Below are 13,316 nucleotides of genomic sequence, written 5' to 3'. Positions count from 1 at the left end.
TTCTCCCAGTTGGTCCATATTTCACCAGTCTTCATCAAAGGTGGGCAAAAGACATGAGGCTGGCAAAAGACTGCTGCTTTGACTGGCAAAAAGGCGACTATAAAGATCTGAGATGTGCATTGTTAGGAAAAAGTTCCTTTCACACTTTGTGGGTTAGCAGCAAGGAAGAAAATAATACCAACAGCTCATGTTTATCTCAGGAATTGTGTAAAAATTTGCAATAAAACCAGAGGAGGCTGGGCACAAACCTGGTTCAGTGGAAGGGTTACAACGAAATGAAAAAACATTCAAGTGTCTAAACAAGAAACCCAGTGCAACATTTTCAACAAGATTCCACTGTTGCCCAGTTTACGAAGTCAAAGTTAACCTCACCAAGAAATCAGAAAGATAAAGAGGGACAAAATGAAACCCCTACAGGAGAATCTTTGTAAGGTTCAATTACCTTCTCCAGTAGTGATTTATCCTAGAAGCCTGTTCCTACCATTTTAAGTGTAGCTGTCTGGTAGAAAAGAAATTGACAAAAGTCACTTTGTCTTTGCCTTGAGCAGACAGGACCACAACTATTTTTTTTGCTACGGTCTTTAACAGCACATTACATCTCTTCAGTATTCACAAGATAAAAGAAGTTGCACTAAATGCTATTGTTAGTTACTTGAACATGAAAACAGAGAACTCCACTGTATCAAGATTTATTCACAGCTTTTAATGCTTAATACTGTAACATCAGTAGGCAGAGGTGGAAAGACTTCACTTTGTATATATCTGTAAAACATATGTAATATAACATACAGACCCCAACAAAATACTGAACTAGATAAGTTCAGTACTAGTTGTAATAACCCTCTGACTTCATGCAAATCAGTGTAAGTGCATTCATGTTGATTCTTCTAGGACTGAAATGCAGACAATATCTTAGTTACTATTGCGATTTCTATTACCTGAAAAATACATTTTATATACAGGGATGTAGCTTAAAGATAATAATGTTTCTGCACCCAGGATGATGTAAGAATGCAAGCCAGACAAGTTTGTAGAGATGTAGTGTCTTTGTTTGGAGAAATTGATACAGCCAGAATAAAATCAGACAAGCTTCTGGACATTTATTCGGGTCTGCAATCTTGTCTGAACTATATTTACCTCAAGCAATGTGAAGATGAAATTTTCCTTTCAAGCTTAAAGTCCATGGGAAATTTGCTATAGTAATTATTTGGTCAAATCATAGTTTTAAAGCCAGTTCCCACTAATACAAACTTATTTATTTCTTCCTTATGCTGGTTTGTCAAGTTACAGCTGTGATGAGCGAAAATGAAATATTTACCTAGTCCATAGACAGACCACTTTTCAAAAGTCAATAGGTAAATAATTCACTACAGTGTCAATCAACAGAAATTACATCTTGAGCTATAACTCCCTCCAGCACTAAGCTATAGACTGATTTCCTTGAACTCTTCTACTTGTCAAAGTGGATTTTAAAACTACATTTTCAGCAATCTGAGATCTATCATAAGGACTAGTTTAATATTCATTATTTACATTTACACTACAGATGGTCTCAGGAAACACAATATAGTTGTCTCCGATTCTAAAAACAAAAATATTCTTGGTGCTTTTGTGAAAGCTGGAACACTGGAGATTTCACTACCTGATTGCTAAACTTCTAATTCAAAAGCTTTGTTCAGATGTACAGCTTCAGTTTAAGTTCCGCAAACACAGGAATCTGACTCTGGATGACTTGAAGCCATTTAAGCTAGCCAGGAGTGAAACAATGAGGAAAGCCATAGGATGCAGTTATTTACAAAGGTGACCTGCCCGTAAGGAGATCCCACTGTTACTCAGACATCATCTGTTGTAAATCAGTCTCTTCAATCCTGAAATTAGGCAGTCACCTTCCAAACATAAGAAGGGAAATCATCATAAATATCTATCAGCTCAGAAAGTGCTCTTATTTGACCATGGAATGACAGTCTTCATTTCCTTATCATGGAATCATAGAATGGTTCGGGTTGGAAGAGAACTCAAAGATCATGCAGTTCCAATGCCCCTGCCATGGGCAGGGACACCTTCCACTAGACTCAAAGCCCCATCCAGTCTGGCCTCAACCACTTCCAGGGACGGGGCATCCACAATTTCTGTGGGCAGCCCTGTTCCAATGCTGCACCACTGTCATGATGAAGAATTTCTTCCTTATATCTAACCTAAATCTACCATCTTTCAGTTTAATTTCATCCATCCTGTCCTCAGAAAAGTACGGAGATATAAAATAGAAAATAAAAAGCAGCATGTCAAAAATTTCTCCAGAGAGATCTTAGCCCAGGACAACTTGAAATTGCAGTAAAATATGAAGCTCCACTGATGCTAAAGGAAGTTCAGGTATTTTGGGGCATTGCTGTCTCAGGCTTTTTGCAAGGACAGAAAACAAACCCATTTGCAAAACTGACATTTGTCCAGCACTTGAGTTTATTTCAGATGGATGATGCGTGGCATAATCCATATAACTGGAGAGGAGCAAAATAATTCTTCTTTGTACTAATCTTTTGTGGTCCTTCAGCAGTTCTGTAAAAATTACATCATGACAGTAAAACTTTAGGCTTTTTTGACTTTCCTGTATTAGTAATTTTGAATGACGCTCACCAATATCTTTTTGGATTCTTCAAATGCTTTCAGTATTCTGTAATACATATTCTACATAATTTGTGGTCTAGACCAAATACTTCTTTTTAATAATTTATGCAACAACTTACACTTGTTTTACAGACCAAGTTTCTTTTCTATGACAATAACATACTTAAAACATGAAGAGTTCAGGTTTTAATCCCAATCATTGTATTAAACCTCTTTTCGATTATTTTTGTTACAAGAAGCATAAATAACAACTGCATCTCCCCTTTACATATGTGTGAATGATGTATTCTTCTGTTTTGTTGTTTTACACTATGTTTTGACTCTGTGTTTGACTTCTGTGTTTTGTTATTTGATTAAAATATTAAAAATTTTTATTAAAACGGGCCTCAAACTATTTCAAGAGTATATTTCTTCTGACCATCTCACCCTCATTGGTCTTGAAAGAACTGGAGACCTAAATGCATTATCTAAGAAAATATGAGTTAGACAAGCAACTAGTTCCAATCACAGGTCATAATCTCCCTGCCCCATCAACCTCATCTTGCTAAACCCTCCTAAATCCCCTAGCTTCTGCTCCTCTAATCATGAGGGCTAGAAGCTGCAAGGCATGCTTTTCACTTCATTAAAATTTCCTTTTAATCTTTTATAATCTGTTAGCACAATACATAAACACCCATCAGAAGCTTATTCCCTCTAATTTCACAAAAGGGGATAATTTTACTATACACTCCATATTTGCAAAGTTAAGCTTCATTTCACACTACCACAAACCTTGGTCAAAAGGACGGATAGTTAAACGGTTGAGCAAATGACATTTACAACTACAGCTGGGTGCATTATTCATTGTGAAGCATTTATCTGGTGAAGTTAAACCTTGGTTTTGCTTATGAAACATCTGAAAGCTGATCCCAAATTATTTCGGTACATGGGGCTCTTTTCAGAAAGTACATTTTGGACTGTGTTGTTGCATGTGTGCCCCTTGCGTGACCGGCTGTCTAAACCAGACGAGATTAGTTTTCCTTCCTGAGGGGGTGACTAAAATCTCTTTTAAAGAGTAACAACTGCTTACCCCAAGCATATATTGAATAGGTCATCTTCTGTTACAAATTTTCAACATTTCAGTGAATAAATTAGCAATTCTCCAAATATTCAGTTCTAATTATTAATAAAACATATTTCCCCTAAAAATACTGTTATCACCTTGTAGTGCTATGCAACTTAGATAACTGTACAGCCCTATGGCAGAAATGCCTTCAGATAAATCCTCCAAGAAACCATAATATACCTGCAATCCAAGCTTACAACATAGAATAAGTAGTAAAAATCTCAAACAATGACACTGTTTCAAACTACATTCTCTGAGAAGATGAGAGAGGTCTCACTCATGAGAGCAGTAATCTAGCATCACTTTTCCTCTCCTTCCCTTTGCAGAAGAGACTGCTGGAGGTGATCTAGTCCAACCTCCTACTCAAAGCAGGGCTAAATTCAAAGTTTTATTCCATTCCATTCTCATGCTAACCTTTTCTTATAAACAGTTCATGACAAAATACGTTAACATTCAAGACAAAGGGAACTGGCAAATTTCAATGTGATGTTGGCTGTATCAGATTTATTATTATTTTCCTTAGGTTTATCTTCTTGGCTTGGGTTTTCATTTTGTGGTTTTGAGGTTTGATTCTTTCTACAAACACAAAGCATAGAGGTCCTCTGTTTTTTAGAAGCCAGAAACAAACACAAATAACATTAATATTAATATTAATATTAAATTAATACTTTAATCCCTGTACCACTGCAGCCAGCAGCCATCTCTAGCCATACATACAGGCCAGCTCCATGTCTCCAGATCAATCCCATTTGGAAATACACAAAACTGTGAACTGCATGAAAGTTCTGAAGAACTTCTTTGAAAACAGACTCAACAGAGCTGCCACTTACAAATTTCATGAAGCATCATTTAGAAAGTATTTTCTCATACATAGCTTCCAATAATATGAGGGGTAGGGGGTAGAGGGGAGAAATTGATATATGTGTTGCTAGTTCTAAGTATCGTCGAGTACAAAATTACATAGTTCTGCACTCTCCTCAACACTTAATCACATGCTCTTTACTTAGCCACTTCTTCCTAGTTTATTGGTTCTCAGTTTTGATCTTCTTTTCATCTTTAATATGCACCTCCACTCTTCCAGTACATACAAAAATAGTCTTGTCTTCATTGGCATTTCTGGACACAAAAGGCAGTATGTTTTCTCACTCCCAGTTTTTTTTCAGTTCACACAAGTCAATAACTATTAGGCTTCATATATTTATATATAGTAACACAGCAGCTAAGTATTACATTTGCTACTCTAGCAAAAGCTTCAATAGAGTTACTCCAAATTTATACCAGTGCAACTGAGACTACAATTTGCATTCTTTTAACTGCAGCTGAAGCTTTTCAGAACAGCTTCCCAGTAAAAAACGAGTGACAGTAAAGTAAGGAACACAAGGTTGAACTCCATCTGCAAAAAAGCTCCTTGGTTCTCTTTACAGGACTCAAAATAAGCACTTTCCTATTCCACTTTACATTTGATTTTCTTTTCCCTCAGAAGACAGTGAAATGAGTGGGTGTTTATTTGAAGGGAAAAAAAAAAAAAAAATCAGTCTTCTCACTCAGGGAAGGGCTTTGATTCCATTAAGTACTCATCTGAAAGTCATGCCGCAAACACTTCTCCCATTCTAATTTTTACATGGCATAAAGACAGTGTCTGAATTTAGAAGACCTCACCTTTTCTCCACACAACATATAATGAAGACTCTGCATCAGATTTAAACAACAGGAAGCAAGCTTTGAAGTTAACTCTAAGCATCACCAGGAAACTGATTTCGAAGTGGCAGCAAATCATTAAAATTTAGCAGTAAAAGCTGCATGGAAATATTGTCAGGCTCTGTTAAATCTTCCATCACTGATTTCAACATTGCATCACCCTAGACTTCAGCTCCGGCACTGTACTTCATTTGTTCACTCTCTCTCCTCCTGCGGTGACTCCTCCCCTTCTGCCAATGACATTATATACCTTAACAACAATTTTATCCTCCATAGGAAACAATAACTGCAGTATTTCTGAAACTGCTTACCTCAAAACCGGTACGAAATTAAATATATTTCTGTAGAGAGGAGCTAAGCACATTTATTTTAAAGCACTAAATGTATTTAAAAATTCCCTTGACTTTCCCTAAATAGATTCTGTAACCTCCTTCACAAACATGATAGAAAGCTTTCAGTATGCTACGATGTCACATGCTCATTCCTCCAAGCATTGCTGAAGACTGCCAAGAATAAAAAACAAAATAAAAACAAACCCTAAACCAAACACACAGAAAAATCCCAACCCACAACCATAAAATTAAAAAACCAACACATAAAACAAAGAAACAAACAGGAATGTCAAAGAAAGAACACAGGGATACAAAGCTGAGACAAACAAAAAAACCACTCTTAGAAATCCATCCAACTAGTCTTCCAACTATTCTTCCTCATGGCTGAGACCAAGACAAGTTAATCAGATGCTTTTATCAGTTTTTAAAAATAATTGTCATATATTCTGCATACACCAGCGCTTGATGTTCTGAAGGATGGAGAGATTTCTGCCTGAATGCATGGGTTCTCAAAACTGGGTCCATCTTTTTGAAACACCCTGTATTTATAACAGCTATGCTTTAGTTAAAGTGCTTCCATTAGGCAGGATCAGTCTCTGTTCTCTGTTAGCTATTTCTTAAATCTGCTTTAGCAACCATATCTAGACACCTAAATGTTAACACACCTTAAAAGCCTAAGAGGGAGAAGAAAACCCCTGAGGGATTTGTGAGGCTGTCAGCACTGACCCGGCTTCTGGTGAGGTTCAGAGGAGGACGCTGCCCTGGTTGTCACACCTGAGCTGAAGTCTGGGATGCACAGTTCAGAGCCACCTGAGAGGGTCTGCCTAGCAGGAGCATGGGAGAAGAAGGGTGTGTGATCTCAGCAGGGAGACTGGCAGGAGACAGGGAGACTCCAGAAATCTGGAAATCTCCAGAAGGGTAAGGGGCAGGGGGAATCTTCCTCACAATGCTTTACCTGATCACTACAGGCTCCCCACCCAGACCCATTCCTTTGCTCACAGCACCCAAGTGTGCTCTGGCACTTGTCTATGCACACACACACACCTGCTAGCAGACCTCTCTTTTGGTCAACCGCCTGCCTAGTGTGTGCCAGTAGGATTTTGGACATGAGTCTCTTAGTAAGGACATGCCTAGCCCAGAGGTGCCTCATCGTGGTTATTTATTGTCTATGTCAATTAAATATATTACTACCTAACCAATGGACCCTTTACCTACTATTTTTCAAAGTCATCATTTGTGTATCACATAATCTACCCTCTCCTGTAAAGACATTTCTATTTACAGCTTCAAGATGCACAATTCACTTTTACTCTACTTAGCTCAGAGTTTGCTTTTAGGAGACAGACCTGACTTCCATCTTCCCAGTTGTTTCCTTACATTATTTGGATCAAGTGGTACTCAAGGAGGTGTTCAGACCACCTTGCTCTTTCCCGGACATCTTTTAACACAGAAGGTAAAATGGCAACACCACACTTGACATTTGAACTTCAGTTCCAGTTGCTTCCAGCGATTCACAGATTTAGGGTAATGCCTTAGTCTGATTCAATTGCTTGCAACAAAAAAATAGTTGATGTATTCAAGCTATAATTCTTTGTGCACATATGACATTTTCAGAAAAGCCCAGTAGGTATGTCTCCAGAGAGAACAAACATCCAAACACACTGTCATTATGTTGATTTTGTTTAGTGTCTCTTCAATGCCAGGCTGGCCATGTGCTTATTCAGCTTGCGGTCAGCATAATGTTATGCTTACAAGAGTGAAAAATCAGCATGCTTCGGAAGTTACACACTGCCTAGACTGGGGAAAAAAAAAAAAGCGCTTTGTTTAGTAGATTGATATTGTAATGAAATCTTGCTGAACATTTTCAAAAGCTAGGTCAGTGCATTTAGAACTACATTAAAAAGTTATCAAAATAGCTATCTACCTCAGAAACCTAAAATAAAATTCCATTAAAATTATTAGGATTTAGGAATCTGATCTGTTTAGATACTTCAGAAAATCCTTATGCAAACCTACCTAGTTGCAACATTAAGTATATATGTACTTTTTAAAAAAATATCCAGTCCAAAATGGCGTTCATCAGGCCATTTGCAGCTGCCTATTACGTAAAATTTGTCTGTGCTAAATCAATGCACAAACAGGGATGGCCAATGAAGACCGAAAGAGAGAAGGTCCAGGCCAAATGTCCACTATTTACCCAAACTTCTGCATATGGTTTCTTCCTGCATAGTGTCTCATCTACACACTGACCACTGATTTATTTTCACAGAACTGTAGATTGGTTAAGGTTGGAAGGCACCTCATGCCTAGTCCACCCACCCTGCTCAGGGCAGGGTCACCTACAGCAGGTTGTCCAGGGCTGACCAGTTTGATTTTGATTATCTCCAAGAATGGAAAGTCTACATCGTTCTCTGAGCAACGCGTTCTAGTGATCAATTGCCACTATTGCCATTATAGAAAAAACAAAAAACAAAACAAAAAAGTTTAAGTAGAATTTCCTGGTTTTCAGTTTCTGGCCATTTTGTCTTGCCCTTTCACTGGATACCACTGAAATAAGCCTTGCCAAATATTCTTCACTCTTTCCTGTCAGGTATTTATACACATTGATGACTCCAGAGCCTTGTCTTCTCTAGGATAAACGATCCCAGAACTCGAGTTTTAAAATTCCAACTTCTGATCATCTTCCGTTTCCTAGAGAAACGTGCTGGTGCAGAAACTGCTTGCCTTTTTTTTTTTTTTTAATCTGGGCTGAAATTCAAGGTTGAAATTTAAACGTGCTCTGGGATATCTTTTTGCCAAAAGCATGCACACTTGCAGTGGAGACACTCTTATGTTGGATGCTACACCTTACAACAGTGAAAACGATCCTATATCATGTCCCTTGAGAGCAGTGACAAAGTGTACTGAGTTGGTTACAATTTCAAGGAATATTTAAAGCAAAAAAAAAAAAGAGGAAAGAAATGAAAGGATTTCCATTAAATGAGACACATAAAGATCAAATCTTCTTGCTCTACAGGATTTGACCCACAAACAAAATCAAGCATGACTTAGTAGGAATGAGAAAGATAATACAGAGAAGATTCTGTAGCAGGAAATGTAGTTCAAAAAACAGAACTTTGAAAGGGTATTAAAAGACCAATAAGAAATACTGAATGTTCACTCAAAGAATATTTCAGCTATAGACAGAACTTTCAAATCATGCAGAAACCAGGCACAATTTAAAAAAAAAAAAAAAATAAGAAAAAAAGAGAGATGATAGATTAAAAATTATTGCAGATACTTACAGGTCAATACAGCTGAGCAGACACCATAAAGCTGCCTGTCCTGTCTGGAAAAATTATTTATCTTCCCAATAGCACAAGCTAGATAGCACTTAGTCCTGCAGAGACATAAAAAGGCATGCCTAGTGTCCTAACTCTTTGCCTTCTTCAAGGATTTTTTGAAAAAGTTGTAAACAAATTCCTCATAGGGCATCTGTTACTGGCAGTAATTGGTCCACTCATATCACCTTCGAAGCTGAAGAAACAATTGTTTACTTCATATCTTCAAACTTCAGCTTCAAGACCAATGGATTAGTCACCAGGCTGAAGAGCATGGCAGACTTTACACTGCCTTCTTTTGTTCTGAATTAGATACAAATAATCCCTTTAATTCTAAACTGCTGTTCCTGTTGGAGGATGTAGTGAGATTCACAACTTCCTCCCTTTGCAACACAACACAAATTAATAAATGTATTACTAGTGTCCATACACTAACTCCTTGTAGCTTGTAAAGCTTCTTAGCCTATTTCCAGATGAAGGACAGCCAAGTCTTCTAAGAAACGCAGTTCTGAAAATGTACTTTACCAGGTATTTACCAGGTAAATGTCACATAATTTATGAGTATTCTAGAGAAATAGTGCTGCACAATCCCCATAACCGTTACTGGCTTCCATTTACTAGCACCCTCCAACAGTTCATGGCCCAGGGTTTCCAGAATCAGAACAGGATGGGCCTCTTTAACGCCATCTGGAACCTCTCTCGTGGCTAGCCAGCCACAAGACGATCACTTCTGCCAGAACTGCCCCCAGGAAGAATGTCTCAAACCAAATCCACCTAGAGTTGGCTGACCAACTTCTCATTCCTGACACATTCTTAATATAACCTCAGCTTGTATTAGATTGTCAAATGCAATGTTACCTGCACTTGCCCTACTTTCACAACAGTGAAAGAGGGGGACCAGTTACCTGTTTTTTCCTACCAGTGTCAGACCCATTGCAGAATTCCACTTTACCACCATGCAGTATTATCCATGAAGACCAAAGCCAGTTTCGGTATTGGCATCACAGGAACACTCCTCCGTTAGCAATTACCTGTCCTTTCTTTGTCCGGGATTTGTTACGTTTTGCCTTACCATAACCAACTTTCTTGCTTTTGGCAGGAATGACACTCTGTTAGACCACAGAGAATGTGAAAAAAACAAAACAACCAGCACACACACAAAACCCACAAAAAAAAAAAAAAAAAAAAACAAAACAACACACACCATACCACACAACACCACACCCTGTTTCAACCTTGGCTTTCACATGTCTGTTCCCTGTACTTTGTATTAGCTGTTATTTTTATTTCTATGTTTTTTTCTTTTTTTTTTTTTTTTTTTAGGATCTTCAGCTTTTATTTCTTGAGGATCTTGTCTTACTGAGTTTCTGCTACAGTATTAGAATATAATGAATATGCAGTCACACACTGTTTGCAACCAGTCCGGTTTTGATGCTACCTCAAGTTGGTCCTTGCTAACTTACTTCATGGTCTTGTCAGCTTGCTGGTGTTCCTTTCACTTTGACACTTCTATGAATTTGATAAGTCAATTTACTTTGGCACTTTTACCCTGTTGGTTAAGTTTCTTCCTTCATGAAAAAGCAGTTCTTGTGCAATCTCTTCTGCAAGCGTTCTTAGTGCTATGTTTATTAGAATCAGTTTTGATCCATAGGACATTATATTTTTGTACCAGACCTGGCTTTGCGGTAACTCAAGGCAAACTTCACAAGTGTCATGCTCTGATACACTTTGGTTATACTACTAGTTGACGATGGCTCATTTTAGCAAATGTTGCACTGCAAAGCCACTTCATTGCTTCCCTCAGAGATACGCTGCCAGTACGCATGATCTCTACAGAACCAGTAGGCCAAGATGTCAAAAGACTCTCTCACCAACAGCCAACTTCAAGACTTGCTCTTGCCTCAGGAAAAGCCCACTCAGTGGAACTCCAGAATAAGGAAACCTCCATCTGCTTCTAAGATAAAAGGAGCAGGTGTCTTCTCCAGCGAAAAAAAAAAAACAAGTACAGAAGGCATGACCAAACAGATGCTATAAATGTCGAAGCTACTTGTCCTGTCTGAAAGGAAACAGAACTGTGTACCCCAACAAACTGATGCAACATAACCCTATACAGATATAAGAAAATGTCAAAAGTCTTCCCATCTGCCTCCTCCCACTTTAATTTTGGAAAGACTGCTCAGGCAGTTCCATTACAAGCCACCACTTACAGGCTCATAATCTGGAACAACAGTACAGGTAGATTTGATAGATCAGTCACCCACTTGAAGGTGACACAAGTTTAAAGCAAATTAGTTCAGTACTAGAAAAAATACTTACCTCATTATGTAATCTTGTCTTTTAGGTTGAGTCTTATGTTCCCTTGTGTTAAGGTCCAATAGGCCTAAGCAGAAATTAATACAGGAAAAAGGATCCAAACTTGGAGATTTCCATCCTGTGCTCTTTGAATCACCTTTGTGTCTTTTAAACAGCAAACTCAACAATATAGAATGCTAAAGAATGATACTCACACAAGACTCAAAGGAGTAGAATCATGGGAGGTTTCTGATGAGCAAAGCTCAAGAATAGGAGAGTTACAGCTTCTAAGTTTTCTATTTTCAAGCACTTGGTAGCTATACAATCTTCACATTAAGTAAGTAAGTAAGAAATAAATAAATAAATAAATAGCTCGCTTTCTTTTTACTTTATCATCATAAGGCAGCAGTAAACACCCTGAACAGATGAGTACAAGATGAAAGATTGCTGCAGAAAACTGCACCCATTATGATGGCTCAACTTTGCCAGTCAGCAACAAATAAGAAAAACGAAGCAGACTAAGCTTTTTCTTCAGTAGAAGGTAAAACAGTGCCACCCACTGCTTTTCCAGGGTATGCCCTTGCCTTTTGAGACAGCTGCAGAAAGCTGAGATTGGTACTTTGCAATTACAAAACAGACAGCTGTCATGAAGCCTTCCCTTCCTCCCTCACTCCAACACTGCATTCTTCTACCAGGTTATACATCTACAGTGGTATTTCAGTCACAGGTAAAGTTGCATGAAACAAAAAAAGTTCTTTTTTGAACTTGCTCTAATACAGCTGAAACCTCGGTATAGACAAAGCCTGAATCACAATGAGTGGCTTTTTACCAGGGAGCTGGAGTTTCTTTGACTTTACATGTCAGCTTTCCACAGCCACTACCTGTATGTAACTCATACAGTTCCAACCTGAAGGTAACACCACATTACACCAACTATAAAGATCGTCTGCAGAGTCAGAGTACCCAACTTTTTTTTTTTTTTTTTTAAATATCCCTCCATTCCTTTTGCATCATCGCTTTATCACACCAGAAAACAAGTGTCACTCACTTTCATGCTATGTCACACGTCATTCTCTATCATTAACATACCTATCTAGCAGTTTATCTCTTGTTCCTACATGAACATTCGTTTCATCTAAGGATCAGCAGTGATCAGAACTAGTAATACCCAAGCACTGTTAAGACAAAAAGAACGCTTAAGGACTTCTTATTTCTGTTAAAAAGAAATAACTACTCACGCATATCTTACTTATCCAGATTATCCTCTGCTGGTGGATAAAGTGGCAACTACAGTTTGTTCCAACATTAGCAAAGTACCAACCAAATAAGCCTCCACAACTGCCTCATCTTTTATTAGCAAAACATCCTGTAAGCCCATTCGCAACAGGAAGCAGGGTTCCCAGTTGCCCAGGCTGAAGAATGCGCAGGCAAGTATTTCAACAAGAGTCACACATGATTCAGCACTCTCTTTAAAAACAAACTACTTCACTCCTAACAACAGAAAATTCCAAAAAGTTCAGTTGCAGTATACAGAACTACATAAAATTCTAGGCATATCTAATGACCTCAAAACCAGATATACTGTTGATTAGTAAATATTCCTAAACAGTCCTTCAATCTTGTATCTTATTACTGAACTCAAAGTCCCAGCTAAAGGGAATACTAGACTCCACATGCATTTGAGTTCTCTCTGTAGTTCCTGAGGTGACAGCTTAAAAATGTGTATGCATGTCCATAACAGAATCTTTGGAAGCAAGTTTCACTATATTTATATGACTGCTCAACACGTGTCTAAAAATTTCCCTTGCTACCTAACTAAATTGCCAACCATTCTCTTTCATTATAAGAAACACTTTTGATTCTGAGCTTACTTTCCTTAGAATGAGTAAGCATTTAAAACAACTAATTTATTTTCAGACACAAAATTAGAAATTTTTCACCGGTTCT

The 13,316-nt window shown here is 38.0% G+C and overlaps 1 protein-coding gene across 5 annotated transcripts in view; it reads right to left on the bottom strand.

The window, feature by feature from the left end:
* Nucleotides 1-13,316, bottom strand: part of LOC110357667 (uncharacterized) — a 57,513-nt gene extending 44,197 nt beyond the window's left edge. For 4 of the 5 annotated variants that reach the window (XM_065045173.1, XM_065045175.1, XM_065045176.1 and 1 more), the window contains exon 1: nt 1-13,316. This exon is cut by the window's left edge. The gene's annotated coding sequence lies outside the window, so the exon portion shown is untranslated. The other variant, XM_065045174.1, reaches the window with a different exon arrangement.

The sequence above is a fragment of the Columba livia genome, chromosome Z (genome assembly GCF_036013475.1).
Source record: "Columba livia isolate bColLiv1 breed racing homer chromosome Z, bColLiv1.pat.W.v2, whole genome shotgun sequence".
Classification (NCBI taxonomy): Eukaryota; Metazoa; Chordata; class Aves; order Columbiformes; family Columbidae; genus Columba; species Columba livia.
The sequence above is the reverse complement of the archived record's forward strand: the minus strand, read 5'-3'. Positions and strand labels throughout refer to the sequence as shown.